The 12,644-nt window shown below is 42.5% G+C and overlaps 1 protein-coding gene across 11 annotated transcripts in view; it reads right to left on the bottom strand.

Annotated features, from left to right (window-relative positions):
• The window catches only part of LOC142463021 (uncharacterized), a 241,942-nt gene that overhangs the window by 583 nt on the left and 228,715 nt on the right, over nt 1-12,644 (bottom strand). The gene's annotated exons all lie outside the window — the stretch shown is intronic.

Here is a 12,644-nt window from a genome sequence, read left to right as displayed (position 1 = left end):
CCTGATGTGTGCTTGTTGTTGGCCCCGTGCAGGTCAAATCCAGGGATTGAGAGGGTGCATGGGAAAGTGGGGGTGTATGCGATTCCTCCATGGGAGAATAAGGCGCTTCTAGGCCACCCTCTTGCTCCTGTGTCGGAGATAAAGGGGCAGGGAACTCAAAGCAAAGAATAGAGCCCCGCGATGTTCATCTCAATCTTATCCGGACGAACACCCATGCACATATCCATATTCTCCATGGTCTCCAAAAGACAATCCATCTTGGCCTCCATTTGGTCCATGTATTACTCTGTTGTCAGTGATTTCGATACCACTGAAAACACCCAAAATGAGGGCGACTGAGCTGGATCTGGTGCAAGGAGTGCTGGTGTCACCCGGATGAACATCTGCGTGGCTTGGTGCTTGAGGACGTGAGATGGGGGCTTCGGGATGAACATCGGCATTGCTAGGAGCAGGTGAGCTGGGGGTTTCTGGATGAGCATCAGCATGGATGGGTGCAGGAGCAGGTGAGCTGGGGGTTTCTGGACAAGCATCAGCGTGGATAGGTGCTGTAGCAGGTGAGCTGTAGGTTTCTGGACGAGCATCGGCGGACAAAGAGTCAGAGTGGGTGGATGTTTTTGACTCGTGGCGATGGCAGTGAAAAGTCTGGGATGTCCGATTTCTGCTTCGGCGGTTGCAGGGGCACTTCTGGTGCCCGTCCAAACAACTTGATCCTTGTTTATTTTTGCCATTTTCTTCTTCACATAATAAGTGCCATGGTTTGTTGCCTTTGGAGCCTTCGGAACCTTTTCTCTAGGCACCTTTGGCTTGAAAACAGCTTCCGACTTTTGCTTTCACGTGGTTGGCACAGCAAAAGAAAGCAGGTTCCTGCGTCTGCAGAATCGGGGTTGATCCATGGAAGCAGATACACTATCTGTTCAAGAGCTCATTAAGATAGAGATCAGCGTGTGGGAGGCTATGCAATTTGTGTCACCTTTTATGCACTGTGTCCCTATTGGAATTTTTTGGCGGCTGGGACACGAGCTGCAGGTGTTTAAAAGTGGGCGTATACTGTACAGTACTTTACCTCTTGTGGTCCATTATAAATACACCATCACTTCTGTTGATTCAATACACATCGAATATACATTCGAGTTTAACTACAGCTGGAAAGTAAAGGCATATTTATTGCCACCACTTAGCAACTAGAAGCTCATTTCGAAATGAGCTTCTAGTTGCTAAGTGGTGGCAATAAATATGCCTTTACTTTCCAGCTGTAGTTAAACTCTAGTCTATTTCAGCTCATTAGTTGCACCCACCGTCAACCTTGACGGCGCAGGCACCATCATACTACTATCACATTATTTGATTTAGTGAGCATTATATTTCTTCTTTTGTTTTCATCGAATATACATTCCTCTGTGCTTGATTGATTTGTTTTTTAAAGCAGCGATGCCGAAGAAAGTTATTTCAAAGGATCTCAGCATGAGAATACAGGACATGTACAAGTGGACACTGAATTTTATAGCTCAAGCACTGGTTACTGAATTTGGGCCTCAATTTAAGCAAAAGCACTGTCAGCTATCATGCCCATGGTCATGCACAAAGGGTAAAGCGGAGTCCCCCAGTCACAACAGAGTAAGTATTTTTGGTTTCTTTCTGCAATTACTGAATTACTCTGAAAGCTTGTTTCCTATTGTTGCAGGGTACATGCAACTACACACACTGGGTCTCTTGACAAGGCTTATTTATTGAGCCTTAAAAAAACATACAGCAGACAAAACAAAATAGCTTCCCTTCAGCATGGCAAACAAAGCAGATTCTCTTCAGCATGCAGGACACAGACAGTTCATAAAACATGTACTTTGCAAACAGATCTTCTAGCAGTAATCTCCTCAGTATTTCAGTCCTCTCTCCTGACCAGCTAGCCTCGATGTGTGCACAGCCTGGGGGTTTTAAAACACCTTCATCGCCCCCCCCCCCCCCCCCGACTAACACACCGAAAAGAGAACCGCTCTCATTAAAGGTACCCATGATCTCCCCTAGCTTACCAAGAGGAATAACGAGGGAAGGAGTGTCTGGAGATAGACACTGCTGTGATTTTCCTTTTTTCTTATGCCTTTGCCTAACAATGTAATCCAGTAATCTGTATATTGTACTGCAATGAAAAGTGTCGATGTAATAAGACGGATCATTAAACCCAAAGCTCTCTTCTCCCCCCTCTCCAGCCCCTCACTCCCCTTCCCCCCACCACTCCCCACCCAGCCTGCCTACTCCACATCCTCTCCCCCCTCCCTTCTCCCCCTCCCAACCACCCCCCCCTTATCCCACCCCCTCCCCCCCCCTTCCCTCCACACATACACCCTACCCCCCTGCCCTGATAAAGCACAGTAGAAAACCTACACACGTGCGTATTATCCGAAATCTCACTCCATCGTGGCAATGGCTAAGACAGAGTGAAACAGACGTCTGATAAGTACTTTAAACACAGGTGCCTAGTAATGCAAACCTATAAAGGATATATCACTACGAAGGGAACTGCGAGGAGATCATGGGAGATATCCCTGATCTCCTCTGCACCCTAACGTCCCATTCCCCTGCCCCACCGTCCCTTTCCCCAGGCCTACTACGCCTCCTCCCAGGTTAAAAAAAGAGGTGTAGCTATTCTAATAAGGAACAGTGTTTCATTTGCCCTCTCCAAGATTAACCGAGATCCAGATGGCCGATACCTGCACATACAAGGTTCCCTCTCTGGAAACCCTATTTCTATAATAAATATTTACGCCCCAAACGAAAATCAAGTTCAATTTATCCAAGTCCTGCTAGACTCCCTTGATCAATCAGCTCTAGCTTCGTTGCTCATAGTTGGCGATTTCAACATGGCCCTATCCCCTGATCAGGATAGAACCACCCAACCGTCCACCCAATATGTAGCCCAGACCCAACAAAAAGCGACAAAACTTAGAGAGGTCTTAAAAAGTTTCTCCCTCACAGATATTTGGAGGGCCCAGCACGTCGGCCAGAGGGACTATACGTTCTTCTCGGCCCCGCACCAATCATACTCGCGGATCGACTATTTCATAGGTTCCACAAATGTCCTCCAGGCGTCCTCCCACTCCAATATAGGACCAATAACGTGGTCTGACCATGCCCCGATAGATTTGACCCTAACTCTCCCGTTTGTGAAACACACCTCCTATAATTGGAAACTTAATGATACCTTACTGAACGACCCCCAAACAGTAGATACGATTCGACACAAACTAAATATGTTCTTTGAACAAAACAAAGGGTCAGTCCCCCTAGCGTCAACACTGTGGGAAGCCCACAAAGCTCAAATCAGAGGGGATCTAATCTCCCTAGCATCTTATAAAAAAAAGCAGAAACTAAAAATGCAAAAAGAGCTAACTGAAAAAATAACTACCTTGGAACACCAGCATAAAAAGTCACCTTCCAAGAAACTACTCAGAATACTGGAAAAAACTAGGACCGAACTAAGACAGTCCCAATTAGAGGAGGTGGAGAGAAAACTTAAATGGTCCAACCAGAAGTTTTATGACAAAGGCAACAAAGCTGATAACCTATTAGCATCAAAACTTCGGGGCATAAAAACAAGGGGCCAAATTACTAGAATCCACACTAAAGGAGGCCACACCACTTATATCGAAAAAGAAATAGCCCAAGAATTTGCAAAATATTATACAGATCTCTACAATCTCCACCCCCCCAACCAAGACCCAGTAGACGTAGACTATATCTCGCAATTTTTAGCAAGATGTAATCTACCATCTCTCACGGAAGAGGAACTCAAAGCCCTAAATGGTAAGATCACCCAGGAGGAATTGGCACAAGCCATAAGCACCCTTAAGATAGCCAAAACCCCTGGTCCAGACGGTTTCTCAAACGCCTACTATAAAAAATTTAGCATGCCGCTCTCCCCCTTTCTACTCGATATATTCAACTCTTTCCTAGAAGGAGCCCCGATCCCAGGCACAATTACAGCTGCCAACCTAGCAATTATACACAAGGAAGGAAGGGACCCGCTGCAATGCGGTAGCTACAGACCAATCTCCCTGCTTAACACAGACCTGAAACTCTTTAGCAAGATCCTAGCAAACCGGTTAAATCCTATTCTCCCCAGACTAATTCATATAGACCAAGTGGGATTTGTGTCAGGAAGACAGGCCTCTGACAACACCCGCAAGATTATTAATATCATTGACCACGTGCATCTCAACAAACTCCAAGCCATGATCCTCAGTCTAGACGCCGAGAAGGCCTTTGATCGGATCAAATGGACCTTCCTAGACAAAACCCTGCTCAAATTCGGCTTCTCAGGCCCGTTTCTAGAGGGGGTCAGAGCACTCTACCAGAACCCCACGGCATACTTAAAATTACCGGGAGGACAATCCAGTCCGATCCACATTAGAAACGGAACCAGACAGGGTTGCCCCCTATCCCCCTTGCTATTCGCAATATCAATAGAACCACTGGCGGCCCAAGTTAGAGCAGACCCGAACATCACAGGTGTTACTATAGCTGATAAAAACTACAAAATATCCCTTTCCGCGGACGACATCATTCTGACCCTAGCTAACCCACATATCTCCCTGCCCAATCTCCACAAATTATTAGATGAATTTAGTCAGGCTTCAGACTACAAGATAAACAGGGACAAATCTGAGGCACTGAATATATCCCTCCCCGAAGCCACATGGAAACTTCTCCAATCAAACTACAAGTATAGATGGAACTTGTCCCATATAAAATACCTAGGAATAAAAATCACTAAAAAGTACTCCATGCTATATAAAACAAACTATCCCCCCCTATTTAGTCAAATCAAGAGAGACCTAGAGACATGGAATACATACCAGATCTCCTGGTTCGGCAGAATCGTCTCCGCTAAAATGAATATCCTTCCCCGACTGTTATACTATTTCCAAACCCTTCCAATCCCAATACCGTTAGCCGACCTAAAAGATATTCAAAAGCAAATAATGCAATTTATATGGAAGTATCGGAAACCCCGAGTCCCGAGGTCAGTGATCTTAGCAGCTAAAACGAGCGGTGGACTAGGAGTACCAGATGTGGTCAGATATTACCAAGCGACCCAGCTCAGACAAGCAGTAGTCTGGAACAGCCCCCCGAGTACAACCTGCTGGTTAGAAATGGAGGCTAGCTATATATCCCCTCTCCCCCTCCCTATATTGCTATGGTCCCCAGAATATAAAGGAAAACCTCCCCAAAAATTTGAGTTAGGCGCAATGAAATGCACGTGGTCTATCTGGTCCAAAAATAGAGGGAAATATGGCCTAACTTCTCCCCCCTCCCAACTCACCCCCATACTTGGGAACCCTGAATTCCCTCCGGGATGCACCCAAGCCCAAATCGGTCTATTTCAGGACCTTCATGTTAGCACGGTAGCGGATCTGCTGGAGAATAATGAAGCTCTGTCCTTCCAGGAGCTCAAAAACAAATTAGCGGCCTCCCACCTCCCCATTTTTGCATTCCTACAGCTACGACACTTTCTCAGAGCTCTGTCCGCATCCTCAAAATTCCCCCCCATAACCAAATTTGAGTCCCTCTGCCAAGTGAGAGAATACCAGAAGGGACTAATTACGTCAATTTACAGAATAATCGAAAATTCCCTCCCCTCGCCCACACATGCCTATATGCAAAAATGGTGTATAGACCTGGGCGTACCCCTAGACCTGGAGGAGTGGGAGGACATCTGGGAGGCAGCCCCCAAAACTTCAATCTGCACAGTAACAAAAGAAAACATATACAAAATACTATTTCAATGGTACCTGACCCCGAGTAGATTGAGCCAGATCTTCCCCGGCGCATCGGACCTGTGCTGGAGGGGATGTGGACAGAAAGGGGACATGGCCCACATATGGTGGACATGCCCCGAAATCCAGAAATTCTGGACTAGAATCCAGAGCTTGCTGGACGAGACCCTGGGCCTGGAGGTCCCGCTGGACCCTCTGACATACGTGCTGGGCAGCCCAATGGAGGACATCCCGGCCCCCGAGGCCAGACTGATGTCGGCCATACTCACGGCCGCGATATGTACAGTTGCAGCAGCCTGGAAACAACTGAAAGCACCCTCACGAAGGACAGTAGTAAACAGAATAAACCTAGTCATGAGTATGGAAAGGCTAACAGCAATGCTCAGGCAAAAAATGCCACAATTCCACAACACCTGGGAACCATGGATAAGTCTAGGAATCTCGACACCAGACTAGACCCAATTACAAAAAATAACCCATCTCCCCTCACTTACCCCCCGGCACTGATAATAAGAGAGGAACTCCCTATCGCCTCCCCCCCCCTCCTCCAACCCTCCCCGAAACTTGCCCCCCCCCAACCCATCTTTTGTCGTTCCCATCTATCCCCCCCCAACCTGAGTCTCCCCCTTCCCATCTCTTTTTTGACACAAAACTGAGAAAAGGCTTTATTGAGACTGTCTCCATAGAACACAACCAAGTCAACTTAATCCTATCCGATTGTTAAATACTGTACTGATTGTAACCCCTGAATGTACCAACTTTTATCTGTCTCCAATAAAGGAAAAAAGATTGTTAAAAAAAAAAAAAAACACCTTCATCATGCAGCTGGTGTCAGACTAATTAAGCAGCCCTTCCCAACTTAACCTCGTCACTTCTGCACTGCAAGTCTAAACATAGGTTTGCCAGGTATATGGCTGGTGACTTTCATTCACCCTGTCACACATATCAAAAAGCATGTTTTTGTTTACTTGTTTTCTTTTCAATTCTTTTAGGCCCAAGCAATTACTGGACTACCATACTTTGAGAAGAAAACATTAAAAAAAAAAATCTCTTTCTGCTTTTATTAGTCAAATGCTTCACTTTTCCTTTAAACTGTAGGACGGCTAAGCGTCTGGTGGATGAAATCAGCGAGGCTAATGACGAACGCTGTGCAACAAAGGTCAAGACTGTTCTAGAGCAGGGGAGCCCAAATTTGTGCTGCTCCCCCCTGTCTCTCTTCCCCCCAGCTCTCGCACCCCACCCCCCGCCTACCTTCATCCGCATCAGATGACGCTGCGGGGTCATGTGACGTCACTTCACATGGCGCCGCAGCGTCATTTGATGCCGTGTTGCCATGGCGGCGCAACACAGCCAGCTGAATCCCAGCAAGTAAACAGTTGCAGGGGCCTCACGCGATTCCAAGGCATTTAATTTAAATAGACATCTAAGACTGTTTTATTATTTTATTACTTTCTTCACATGTGCGCCCGCTGTTTTCTTGTGTGCATTTCATTTAAATGCCTGGGGAAAAGTGCAGTGCCCTCACAGGCTATCTTTCTGTGACTCTTTAGGCACATTAACTCGTATGTAGCCTTGTATCACTAGTGGCTACTCCATGGTCTCTGTCCACGGTATCCCCATACCTCCCTGTCTCTCAGATAGGCCTCCCTTTCCCCGCCTGGTTTTCCTCTTGCGGGTTGATCGGTTGGTAAGCTGGTCTTTTCTAAAAAAAAACAGTCAGGGTTATCGGGAATATGGGGGCCACCTCTCCCAGTCTGGCTAGTGGAAGGACCTTGCTCACTATCACTAGCTGATGTCTCCCATTCTGCCTCAGATTCATATGTTTGGCCTTTTGGTGTTTTAGTCTTCAAGTTTTTATATTTGAAGATATTTCCCTCCTTGAAATCAGTAAAATCTCTGATAAACTTATTTTGTTTCCTATTTTTGATTTCTGATGTCAATTTATCAATGTTGGTTTTCAGACGTTTTTCTAGGTTTTCAAATTCTGAGTCATCACTCTATTTATGTGTTTCTGTAAGAAGTGTATCAATCTCTTCATTTACTTTGAGTAATCTCTTACTGTCATGCTCTATTAAGAGTTTCATGAGATAAGTGGAACATGTAATAAGTATTCTCCCAAGCCTTAATAAATGTCTCCTCAAGATTGTTATGTGAGGGGGGTAAGTACACTCTTAGGCCTCTAGGGACCAACTCTGACAGTACGTATTTTTCCAGGCTTGTTACTTCCCACCACAGTCTCTTCTGTAGTTTATATGATTTGTTCAATTTCGAGAAATAGCCTTTAATAACGTCTGTGGTGGTCTCTGGGGTTAGTCTTTTTTCCAAAGAAAACAAACTGGATGCCTCATTATTCCAGTCACTAAAGTCTGGTCTGGATGATAGAAAACCACTCATGACAAAGAGATATACTGATTTAAATAGTGTAAGGTAACTGGGGGTGTAAATCTGTTAATTCGGTATAATCCCACAGGGAGCTGATAGGCAGAAAGAAGAACAAACTTCTACCAATAAACTATGAGGCACACAATGCTTATCGCTCTCCTAATTATTCTAATTAAAATATTATTATCTCATGGTTCATAGGGTAGAGTTAGCATGGACACAAAAATCCAAGTGGGGTAGAGACTCTCAATTGGACAAGAAACCCAAAATTGCACTCCATGAGAATTTATGGGACTAAACAATATATCCCAGGCTGATAGCCAAAAGTGCTACACGACGCAAAACAAAAATAATTTATTAAATACACGAGGGAGCAATATCAGGGAGTGTGGGGTATAAATAAGGGTGTGTTTAAAAATACGGTAAATGGTGGCCAGAATAGAGCGTGTTCTCTCTCACTCATCGGGTATAATTCACATATAGGGAAAGCCAATGCTAAAGCTTATAAGGTATGTCCCTTCAGAGAGTACCTAGTGGTGGGCAATGAGGTATAGTCAGCCAAAGTCCTGACAAGGTATACAATAGAAAATTGTACCAACAGCAGGAGATTCTAAACACAAAGTAACGTTTAAGGTGTAAAGAAATGTATCCCTGGTTCATCCGAATCACTTGAAAAATTGTAACATATGCAGACTAATGTAACATGCATCGAATGGGTAAGTGTATCATAACACTGAAGTGGAGCACAGGATTGGTGTTTCAGCATATAAATACATGTATACCCATCATCCCCTGAATAAAGTAGTCCCCCATTCATCAAGCTTCCTATATAGTAATTCAAACTGTATATACAGGTCAAATCGGACGATGGCATAAGGCAAGAAAAACGGGTAAGTAGAGATAAGTATCAAATACTTCCCGATCAGCCGAGTTGGTGCTGGTTTACACGATACACCGGAGTTCCTGGCAATGCTGGTCACCACTACCGACGTCAGAAGACTGACGTCATTAAAACCGACGGGCCGTTTTGCGTAGGAAGATACGCTTCGTCAGGGCAGGAGTGATAGGAAAAACCTCTTCACTGGATCCTTATATACCCATTTGCTTAATGAGAAGCAGGCAGGTCCCTGATAATTAACTCCTTGTGAGCTCCCTATTGAGGGAGTCTCTATTCAATACGTTCCTCACTAGGAGGTAACAGTTCAGTTTAGTGTTTTGCTGCACTGTTGAGGAATTGCAAGTAGCTGTCAATTCAAAAGCAGAATGAATATGTGGGAAAAACTTTTTATAGCACACCTCAAGATAACACTATCGTTAGTACATCTGGCATACCAGAATAAATGCTGACCTAAAATAGAGATATAGTTTCAATGATACTTATATCACTTACATACCATCACTAATGGGTACATATCATTATATAATGTGTGTAATTTAATCAATCAATCAATTTTAACACAGGTTCACTTTGTTAAAGGAACATAACTCTGGTCAAAAACGGCGCAAATACCCAAAAATAAAATAGCTACTATCCTATCCTATTAATATTACAGAAATAAAACACTCGATGTCGGTACTCGTAATGATCGGGAGAGAGAGAAAGATTATCAGTTAATTTTGAAGATATATAATCACACTATCTACACAGTCAATTCCTCATATGTATCACATAAAGAGTCCTTACTAAGGACATACCACTAGAACGTGCGTATATAAAAAGATGGGAGGGGACATAAAGATGTGGATAAGGGCGAGGGATGAAGATGGGGAGGTAGCCTAAATACTGTAGGAGTGGTCACAATAGGTAGGTAGACCTGAGCAGTGAGAACATGGAAAGTATACTAATGTCACGTGAGAAATGGGGCTAATTTGAAATCAGCATTAAGACCATTTGGTATAAGTGTGTTGAGTCTATGAATCCAATACATTTCACGTTTACTCAGATCTACATCCCTGCTACGACCTCTCCAATGTTGCAAAACATTTTCAATAGCAGTGAATTTTAAGCCCTTTGGATTTGAACAGTGGTATTTCGCAAAATGTTTAGACACAGTATGTGTTAAAATACCTCGTCTGATATTGCTAAGGTGTTCTGTAATACGTGTTCGAATAGCTCTTTTGTTTTTTCCCACGTATTGTAACCCACATGGGCATTCTAGAACATAAATAACATATTCTGTAAAACAGTTCATATATTGTTTGATCTTAAAATCTTCTTTACGGTTGTTACATCTGAAGTTCTTTTTATCTAACTGTTTATATTCACATGCTTTACAGGTCGAGCAACCGTAAAAGCCTTCTATATTTTGGAACCATCCTTTTTTCTTGTTTTCTAATTTTTTTATGGCACTCGGAGCCACAATATTTTTTAAATTTTGTGCTTTTTTAAATATTATTTTAGGGTGTTCTGGGAGTTCCTTTTTCAAAATCGGATCCGTTCTCAAAACATGCCAATGTTTCCGTATTATTTTACTGATGTTATTTGCTTCCTTATTAAATGTTGTCAAAAAGGCAGTGTCAAAGTGATTATTATTATTTTTAGGTCCACTCTTGTATTCCAAAAAATCTTTTCTATTTAGAGATTTGGCTTTATTTAATGCTGTATCTAAAATGTCTCTCTTGTATTCCTTTTGAATAAAACGTGATTCAAGTATTTTACATTGTACACCAAAAATAATTTCATCTGTACAATTCCTACGCATCCTCCTATATTGATTATATGGCACATTGTCCATCCATAGGTGATGGTGGCAGCTGGAGCAAAGAATGTAATTATTGCTATCAACATTTTTAAAATATGACTTGGTTTTTAAAGAGCCTTCTTCAACATAGATAACTAAGTCCAAATAATTGAGTGAAGTTTTGCTAGTTGTAGAAGTGAACTTCAAGTTCAACGTGTTATCATTCAGGTCAGTAATGAATTGATCTAAATCTTGTTGTTCGCCTTGCCAAATTAAAATAATATCATCAATGTAGCGCCGCCATAGGACAACGACCTCCCCCAGCATGCCATTGGTCCAGATGTTTTGTTCTTCCCAATGTCCCATAAAGAGATTGGCATAACTGGGGGCGAACTTCATTCCCATGGCGGTGCCACATTTCTGAATATAAAAAATGTCTTCAAAAAGAAAAAAGTTATTTTCTAATATAAATGCAATACTCTCCAATATAAATTGGGACTGTAAATCATGTAATTCGGAATCATTGCTTAGAAAATATTTTACAGCTTCATAGCCTAAAGTGTGTGCAATTGAGGTGTACAAGGATGAAACATCTATGGTTGTTAATATATAGTCCTCCCTCCAAATAACCGTATCCAAAACTTGAAGTACTTCAGTTGTGTCTTTTAGATAGGACTTTAGAGTTTTAACATAACCTTGTAAGAAGGTATCAATATAGGCTGATAGATTGGAGGTCAGGGAGTTGATACCGGAGATAATTGGTCTAAAAGAGCACAACATTTTAAAAATATTGTGGCTCCGAGTGCCATAAAAAACTTAGAAAACAAGAAAAAAGGATGGTTCCAAAATATAGAAGGCTTTTACGGTTGCTCGACCTGTAAAGCGTGTGAATATAAACAGTCAGATAAAAAGAACTTCAGATGTAAAAACCGTAAAGAAGATTGTAAGATCAAACAATATATGAACTGTTATACGGAATATGTTATTTATGTTCTAGAATGCCCGTGTGGGTTACAATACGTGGGAAAAACAAAAAGAGCTATTCAAACACGTATTATAGAACACCTTAGCAATATCAGACGAGGTATTTTAACACATACTGTGTCTAAACATTTTGCGAAATACCACAGTTCAAATCCAAAGGGCTTAAAATTCACTGCTATTGAAAATGTTTTGCAAAATTGGAGAGGTCGTAGCAGGGATGTAGATCTGGGTAAACGTGAAATGTATTGGATTCATAGACTCAACACACTTATACCAAATGGTCTTAATGCTGATTTCGAATTAGCCCCATTTCTCACGTGACATTAGTATACTTTCCATGTTCTCACTGCTCAGGTCTACCTACCAATTGTGACCACTCCTACAGTATTTACGCTACCTCCCCATCTTCATCCCTCGCCCTTATCCACATCTTTATGTCCCCTCCCATCTTTTTACATACGCACGTTCTAGTGGTATGCCCTTAGTAAGGACTCTTTATGTGATACATATGAGGAATTGACTGTGTAGATAGTGTGATTATATATCTTCAAAATGAACTGATAATCTCTTTCTCTCTCTCCCGATCATTACGAGTACCGACATCGAGTGTTTTATTTCTGTAACATTAATAGGATAGGATATTAGCTATTTTATTTTTGGGTATTTGCGCCATTTTTGACCACAGAGTTATGTTCCTTTAACAAGGTGAACCTGTGTTAAAATTGATTGATTAATTAAATTACACACATTATATAATGGTATGTACCTATTAGGGGTGTTACTTCCTCCTGAGGAAGCTGTCTTAGTACAGCGAAACGCGTAGAGC

This window comes from Ascaphus truei, chromosome 11, assembly GCF_040206685.1.
Source record: "Ascaphus truei isolate aAscTru1 chromosome 11, aAscTru1.hap1, whole genome shotgun sequence".
NCBI classification, from domain to species: Eukaryota; Metazoa; Chordata; class Amphibia; order Anura; family Ascaphidae; genus Ascaphus; species Ascaphus truei.
The sequence above is the reverse complement of the archived record's forward strand: the minus strand, read 5'-3'. Positions and strand labels throughout refer to the sequence as shown.